General features: G+C 38.4%; 1 protein-coding gene across 3 annotated transcripts in view; it reads left to right on the top strand.

Annotated features, from left to right (window-relative positions):
• Nucleotides 1-8,722, top strand: part of LOC107596693 (neurocalcin-delta A) — a 52,502-nt gene continuing 43,780 nt past the window's right edge. Inside the window, exons 1-3 of one of the 3 annotated variants that reach the window (XM_016287487.1) lie at nt 1-180; nt 1,384-1,467; nt 3,556-3,633. The gene's annotated coding sequence lies outside the window, so the exon portion shown is untranslated. The remainder of the gene's footprint in view (nt 181-1,383; nt 1,468-3,555; nt 3,634-8,722) is intronic. The other 2 variants (XM_016287486.1, XM_016287489.1) reach the window with 2 other exon arrangements.

Below are 8,722 nucleotides of genomic sequence, written 5' to 3'. Positions count from 1 at the left end.
CGTCATCAAACATGTCTCGTGCCACATTCCCCAAACTGCGCGAGGGCACTCAGGGCAGTGAGAGACCGTTCTCGGTTTAAGTTCTCCACAGTTCTCGCTTTGTTCTCTGCCGTTGCATAGGACCCTACAGCTGGTTTTGTTCCTTGGCTTCCTCCAGTCGTCTGCAGAAAGTGTGCTACTGTGAGTATAGTTTTCTTGTTTTCCTAAACTTTTCTTCAAGTTTGTCGTCGTTCTTTCTTTGAGCTCTGTGTTTGTTTTGTTGTTCAGCTCATGACTGTGTTTCTTGTCTGTGATAAACAACGTAAAACCATCTCGAGAGGGTGGGGAACAACAGTACGTCGTGTGGTTTCGGAACACAATTCGTTGTTTTTACGCTGGCATAACGTGTGTTTTAGCCTGTTAGCTTGATAGTAGCAAGTCTCCTTAAACCTCAGCTTGTGAATGTTGGTCTTCTGAACGCTAAACTAAGCTTGTTATACTCATTTAAACTGCTCTTCCAGCGCCTGACACAAGCATTTTGAAGGGCTCCTGTAGAAAGGTTTGTTTGTGAAGTATTACCGTTAGCTACTAACAAGAACAGATGGTCAGATGAGTGTTTTGACGAATTGTTATCTTTACTGCCACACATGAACTCTGAAATGACAGTTTCTCATGTGAACTTTATACTTGAATGGTCTGCTGAAGTTTGCTTATTAAATGCCTGTTGTAGATGTTGATACGTTATTAGTGATGTTTCTCTTGATCGTGTCTTGAAATTTCTCCAGTGTCATCATTGAGGATAGATCTCAGATGGATGTCATTCATGCTTTACAATGGCATCCTTCAGAGCGTGTGAGGTTTTGACACTGAAATAGCTTTTAAGCATCTTTAAATATCTCTCAAGTGTCATGAACCGAAAGAGCCAATGTTTTTGTCTGTGTTTGAGATTGCCAAGGATGCTGCTTAAAGGGGTCATATGATGCGATTTCAAGTTTTCCTTTCTCTTTGGAGTGTTACAAGCTGACTGTGCATAGATAAGATCCCTGAAGTTGCAAAGCCTAAAGTCTCAAAACCAAAGAGATATTCTTTATCAAAGTTAAGACTCTGCCACGCCCCCCCCCTAAAACAGCTCGTTCTAACACGCCCCCACATATCTACCTCACTATGTGGAAATATTTGCATAATGCCGCCCAAATGTGCACGCAAAGAAAGAAGGCGTGGTTTCAGTAACCGCAGTTAGTGTTGAAGCAGTGGTTCAAAGCAACAGTTTTGATAATGAAAAACCTTCTGATCAGACACAGGGCAACTTTTTGAGCAATTTTGTCCGGCAACTTTTTTTGAGCAATATTTCTGGGGGACTTTCCCACTGAAAATGGGTAACACATTTCTTTCTGGATACTTTAGATCGGTCGTGCGCCCTGTGTCTCATCTGGTTGCCCGTTGACTGCAACATTGCTCAAAAAGCCGCGTGTATCATCAGCCTTAGAGGTACTGTATGTGAAACTTGTTATGTTCATTCAAGAAGTCTTCTTGAAATAGGTATGCATGTTGTCATACTGAATAGGAAATTGTCATACTGAATAGGAATAGCATGAATGCTTCATTTTGAAGTTGCTCGATTTAATGCATGTGCGTTTTTTCTACCAGTGTTTGAAGAGTTCATCCATGCCTATTACAGTTCCTAAAAAATATGAAGTCCTTTGGTCTGTGTACTTTCATGACTGCTGTTGAGGAGCCCAGATCTGCCCCCTCCCTCATTTTCCCACTAATGCAGACCAGATGGAAATTAGAGCCACTGATGCAAGCCAAGAGATAACAACCGTGTGTTCCCATGCCAGATGCCCCCCCTAACAAACACACACACACACGTCTGTGCTATCTGTTGGCCAATTCTACTAATGCATATAATTTGCAATGAAAGAGAGAGAGTTGGCATGCAGGATCCAAGCCGGCTGACCATCCTGCTGTCACTTTGTGTGAAGAAGAGCCACTTAGAATAATGCATAATATGTTATGGAGGTGTGGAAACCTCGCAGACATGAAGCTTCACCTTACAATGCCGATTATGGTCCATGACCTGTAAATGTGTGGTCTCACAAAAACTGGCAGCACCAGCATTCCTATTTTATTGTCAAATCAGTCTTAATGGATGGAAAGATATGCTGAAAAATTACTTGCCTTCAGGCCATCCATGATGTAGATGAGTTTTTTCATTGGAATGGATTTGGGGAAATATCATCACTTGCTCACCAGTGGATCATCTGCAGTAATTGGGTGCCGTCAGAATGAGAATTCAAACAGCTGATAAAAGCATCACCGTAATCCACACAACTTCAGCCCATCAATTAATATCTTGTGAAGTAAAAGTTGTGTGTTTACATAAATCCATCACAAAGGCTTTTTAACTTTAATCTCTAATTTCTGGACGAAATGCCAGTCCATAACCCATAATAATTCGTCCCTCAGTCCATCCCCTGTTGTCCTCTCGCCTTAAAAGCCACCAACATGTTTGTTTAGAACTGTTTTTACTTGTAAACAATGCTTGATCTGTGCACATTTCTCTCCTGATTCAGACAAGACACATTTTTCACTTGAGAAAGCAATATTATGGATGGAGGACTCATATTTTAGCCAGAAGCAACAGTTTGAAGTTAAACTAATCTATCATTAAGATGTTTTTATTACAAACACAGCTTTTCACTTCACTGGTTGTTAAATGATGGATTGAAGTTGTGTGGATTTGGCCTACTTGTGGATTATTGTGATGCTATTTGAACTACTTATTCTGACGGCACCCATTCACTGCAGAGGATCCATTGGTGAGCAAGTGATGTAATGCTAAATTTCTTCAAATATGTTAAAGGAATAGTTCACCCAAAAAGATGGGTTGAACACAATGTTGAACATAAAAGAAGGTATTTTGAAGAATTCTGAAGTACCAAGCAGTTGGGAAAGAAATACTATGGAAGTCAATGGGGACCATCAACTGTTTGATTACCAGCATTCTTCAAAATATCTTCTTTTCTGTTCACCATAAGAAAGAAACGAATACCGGTTTGGAACGACATGAGGGTGACATGATGACATTATTTTCATTATGAGGTGAACTATCCCTTTTTAAGTTGAAGAAACATCATCTACACCTTGAGGGTGAGTACATTTTCAGCAAATTAAATTTTTTGAGTGAACTCATTCTATAATATATTGTATTTCATAGCATATGTGTTTGAGGTGTTTATTGAGCCAGGTTCAGTAAACATCAAAGGGCTGATGAAGGTTTGATGGCAGATGTACATACAAAAGCAGCCAGAGCCATAGGTTTTATTTTTTGTAGCTGTTGAACAACATAAGAACAATGAGGGGATGAGTCAAGGTTTCTGTTGCTTAGAAACAAGAGCACCCACCCAGAAGACACCAACCTCTTTTTTTATCAACATTAACCCATCCTTTCGATAAATAGTTTGGTCTTTTTCCACTCTCATTTCCATAAATCAGACCCCAGTTGAGATATCCTGCATAAATCTAATGGCTTCGCTAATGAAAAATCGTCTGTTGTCTTTTTTTTATTATTTTTAGGTGAAGAGTTCCCTGGACGGCAGCTAAGGAAAGCAGCCTGGTCAGCTGGTCAAGCCTGTTGATTTCTTCTGGCACTAGGTGAGGATCTCTGTTTCTTTAAGAATAGCTTTCATGATAAATCTATCTGTAAATCTATTACAGAACATTTGGTGGGTTTTGTTTTAACCAGAAAAGGCCTTGCAGTCTGTGGTCGTCATCAAAACAGGAAGGAAGTGACCTTGAGGTTTATGTTGTTGAATTACTTAAATGGTTGCATTTGTTTTGGTTAGTAATGACTCTTTCAAGAACACAACTTAAAACTCTCTATAAGCTGCTGTTGCCTAGTTACAGAGAGGAAATAAAAGCCCACATTTGTCACTTAAATCAGTACATTTCTAGCATGGTGACTGCCTATTGAGAGCACTGAAATGACAGGTTATGTGAGGCTGTATTCATTTAATATAAGGGCAAGACATAACCAAGATCTTCTCAATAGCATCCAAACAGATTTAGGCTGACAAAAATTCGTTGTTATGAAATTGTGAATAGTGGACAATTAATGGCCAATCCTGACTGTCTCTCATTTCATGTTCTCTCAATTGAAGATCAGGTGACATTCACAGGAATTTTCTTCTGAAAACCACTGTGTCGCTGCCCAAATCATGCTGCTATGCCTGAATGAATACGCCTACTGGATCTCATATCCGTAATCATAAATTGCCTGGAGAGCTTGAAGTCTCACGTCTGCTGTATTTTCACTGGCTGCATGGCTGTACTCCGGTTTGCATCCTTCTTTTTCCCCAATACCCTGCATTAGAGTCTCAGAACATGTGCTTTGGATGACTTTTTCCCGGCTTTTAACATATGCCATCCTCTAGGTCAGCGGTCCTCAACTGCTCTGCACATTTTGTATGTTTCTCTTATCTGACACTCAGTTCAGTTCATGGATCACTCTCATAACGAGCTGATGATCTGAATCAGGTGTGTTAAATAAGGGAGACATACAAAATGTGCAGAGCAGTGGGTCCCGAGGACCGGAGTTGAGAACCACTGCTCTAGGTAAAAAAAGAAGAAGAAAAAAAAACATGAACTTTTGTGATGTAAAGAAGTTTTACAAAAAGGTTTGGCAGAATAATGAGTTGTAAATGACAAGTGTAACATGCGTGAAAACTCCACACATCTACCAGAACTTCTCTACTTAATCAGTTATCTTTAAAAAATAAAAATAGATGGATAAATAAAACAACATTACTGTGTTTTCAACAGGCAAATTCATTCTCAAATGAGATGTTATGGAAATGTGTGATGCGTAAGCCTAAAACATGTTGGAATCCAAACAAAATCCATGTGTGCAAAACACTCTATTATTATTATTATTAATGTATACTGTAACATTTATGTTTTATGTATGTTTTTGCTATTAAAATCCACAAAATTCAGTGGAAAATAATATCTCTGCAAAACCGAGTTCTTCGACTGATCATTAAAAATCACTCTTGACATGATAAATGTGTTTGTATTTGTTTTACAGATACATTGCTCATAGTAAAAACGCAGTGAAAATAGTGCTCTGTCAAGAGGTATTTTGCAATTTGTAGTCTAAGATGAGAAATGGCTTGCAGCATTCTATAAATAATCTTAAACCCAATCTTTTTTTCACTTTATCTCCGGAAAGAGGTATTCAAAACTTGGCTCAACTCGCTGCCCAAATCATGCTGCTATGCCTGAATGAATACGCCTACTGGATCTCATATCCGTAATCATAAATTGCCTGGAGAGCTTGAAGTCTCACGTCTGCTGTATTTTCACTGGCTGCATGGCTGTACTCCGGTTTGCATCCTTCTTTTTCCCCAATACCCTGCATTAGAGTCTCAGAACATGTGCTTTGGATGACTTTTTCCCGGCTTTTAACATATGCCATCCTCTAGGTCAGCGGTCCTCAACTGCTCTGCACATTTTGTATGTTTCTCTTATCTGACACTCAGTTCAGTTCATGGATCACTCTCATAACGAGCTGATGATCTGAATCAGGTGTGTTAAATAAGGGAGACATACAAAATGTGCAGAGCAGTGGGTCCCGAGGACCGGAGTTGAGAACCACTGCTCTAGGTAAAAAAAGAAGAAGAAAAAAAAACATGAACTTTTGTGATGTAAAGAAGTTTTACAAAAAGGTTTGGCAGAATAATGAGTTGTAAATGACAAGTGTAACATGCGTGAAAACTCCACACATCTACCAGAACTTCTCTACTTAATCAGTTATCTTTAAAAAATAAAAATAGATGGATAAATAAAACAACATTACTGTGTTTTCAACAGGCAAATTCATTCTCAAATGAGATGTTATGGAAATGTGTGATGCGTAAGCCTAAAACATGTTGGAATCCAAACAAAATCCATGTGTGCAAAACACTCTATTATTATTATTATTATTAATGTATACTGTAACATTTATGTTTTATGTATGTTTTTGCTATTAAAATCCACAAAATTCAGTGGAAAATAATATCTCTGCAAAACCGAGTTCTTCGACTGATCATTAAAAATCACTCTTGACATGATAAATGTGTTTGTATTTGTTTTACAGATACATTGCTCATAGTAAAAACGCAGTGAAAATAGTGCTCTGTCAAGAGGTATTTTGCAATTTGTAGTCTAAGATGAGAAATGGCTTGCAGCATTCTATAAATAATCTTAAACCCAATCTTTTTTTCACTTTATCTCCGGAAAGAGGTATTCAAAACTTGGCTCAACTCTATAGCTGATCTCATTTAACTCAGTGGTCGTGTTATCGCATTGCTGATCTAGCCCACACAACGTTATCTCTGCCCAGTGGGTTGGTTGAAAGGGTTGTTTCCCTGAGGCAGTGAAACGCTGTTTTCTGTCCATGTTTAAAAGACTTGGCTCAGTCAACAAGCCTCAGGTTATTTCAAACTAAAAATTCAACACCTTTTGTTGCTGCGGGTACTTTATTGTCATAGGTCCTCTATTGTCTGATGTTGGCTGAATCCCAGTATTGCACTGATGCCCAGACTAGTGCTAAATGCACTCACTTTGCTTTATATGGTTGAGAGAATTTCATGAAGAACTTGCCAGTTGTACGGTAAAATTAATGTCCTATTTTTTTTTTTTTTTTTTAATATTGAAAATTATTTACTTGTTTCAGTCATTGTTATTATTAAAAGTAGGGCTGCACGATAAATTGCATGCGATATTTAACGAGCATCTTATCAGTAATCTGCTAAAAACTGACAAGCTGCGCAAAACCACGTTCATATTCGCGCAGCTTGTCAGTGAACAACAGCTCTGTGTAGTTAATGCTGCTCAATGTGAAAGCCCGCAGGTGATGGAGATTTACCGCTGATTACAGAACCGGCTTTCTGACAAGATGCGCATTAAATATCGCATGCGATTTATTGTGCAGCCCTAATTAAAAGTCTTGACATTGAGATTGATATTTTAAGTAAATATTGATCAAATGCAGCCATGCAAAAGGGGTATTCAAAGCACCACTGTACAGAAAGAATCAAACAGAAATGAAAAAATCTGTTTTTGTTCACCTCAAATATGTGGAAAATATTTGCTCAAGACCTATTCCAAACACCTGTCCTTTTCTATGTGGGTCAGGTTTAATAGGCATGACAACAACCTGCGGTAACCTGATGTTTTGTTTGTGGAAAAATTTGCAGATACATTTTTGCATGTTGTTTTTGAAGAGCACGTTCTATGTCTGTGAGAGCAAATGTATACTGGACCCAAATGAGCCCCTGGATCGATGACATGAACTCCCAGTCATCATGGCCACGTGTCATCAAGGCCTCAGTGATACTGGCACAAGTTTGTGTGAGTGATTCTTACCTAATGTTAAGCTGTTAAACCAGAACATCATTTTACAAACACCTGCTGACTTTAGTACCTCATAAATTTAATTCCTCTAAATCAGGGGTGTCAAACTCAGTTCTTGGAGGGCCACAGTCCTGCCGAGTTTAGCTCCAACGCACCTACCTTCAGTTTTCAGGTAATTGGAGACCTTGATTAGCTGGTTCATGTGTGTTTAATTAGAGTTGTAACTAAGCTCTGCATGGCCCTCCAGAAACTAAGTTTGACGTCCCTGCTCTAAATCATTGGGGGTCCTAAGAGTATGTGACCAGAATGCTGAAAAAGTTTGCAATTTATCTTGTGAAATCATGCTGCAGTTTTATACGGACTGTGACTTTACAGACATTTAACCAGTCATGCCGTCTTTTACTGTTCTTTTGAACTGCAGTGCATTGTGAGCGTGAGAGACCCAAATGGAGAAAACTATTGTAATTGGCTGTGTTTTTTGATTGTGAAAAGACCAGGTGTAAATGGCCTTCGAAATGGTTTCAAGATGGATTTAAATCCGATTGCTCAAACCATTTCAGGAGGTGGTCTGTGGTGCATTTCAGACAAAACTGGACAAGTGTAAATGTATCTGTTTGTTGAAACCACATATGTAAATTTTTTTACTCCTCCCAAAATGTTAAAATAATAAATGTCTTAGAGCATTTTATAGGCTATATGACATGTTATAGTCATATATGACAGCACTAATGCAACACGCATCGCTGCATATCTGTCAGTTGACTTGAACTCTGTTAAATTTAGCATATTACATGGGAATTGAAAATCGGTTTTGTATTAGTTTTGCGGAGACACATTTACGTGGCCAGGTGAAGATGAAAGGGTTTTAACAAATCAGATAGCTATCAGTGACCAGGTGTAAACCGGCCCATAAGGTAATGCATTTTTTTTTCAGGTGATGTTTGTTCCACAACGAATAGACGTAAAACCTGTTGCGAATCAGCTCATGGGGAAATATGAATAATTAATCATAACTAGTTATAATTAATTATAAATATTTAGATCCGCTGTAGATATTTAGCTGACCTCTCAGGGTCAACTGTCTGTCAATTCTAAGAATGTTAATTTCCTGGTTAAAGGAAATAACTTTCTTACTGTACAACTCTGCACAGAGCTTGTAGCATAAATCTGCATTATTAGAGACTCCAGTTATGAGCAAACAATGAACAACGTCAAGTGTGATACAAGTAAGACTTTATTAACTACATAAACACTTGAACTAGTCTAACATACTACATAAACACTTAAACTGGTCCAACATACACACACACACACACACACACACATACAGTTGGTATAGGAAAGG

Source organism: Sinocyclocheilus grahami, unplaced genomic scaffold, assembly GCF_001515645.1.
Source record: "Sinocyclocheilus grahami isolate Dianchi unplaced genomic scaffold, SAMN03320097.WGS_v1.1 scaffold222.1, whole genome shotgun sequence".
In the NCBI taxonomy this organism is placed as follows: domain Eukaryota; kingdom Metazoa; phylum Chordata; class Actinopteri; order Cypriniformes; family Cyprinidae; genus Sinocyclocheilus; species Sinocyclocheilus grahami.
This window is presented reverse-complemented; position numbering and strand designations above follow the sequence as displayed.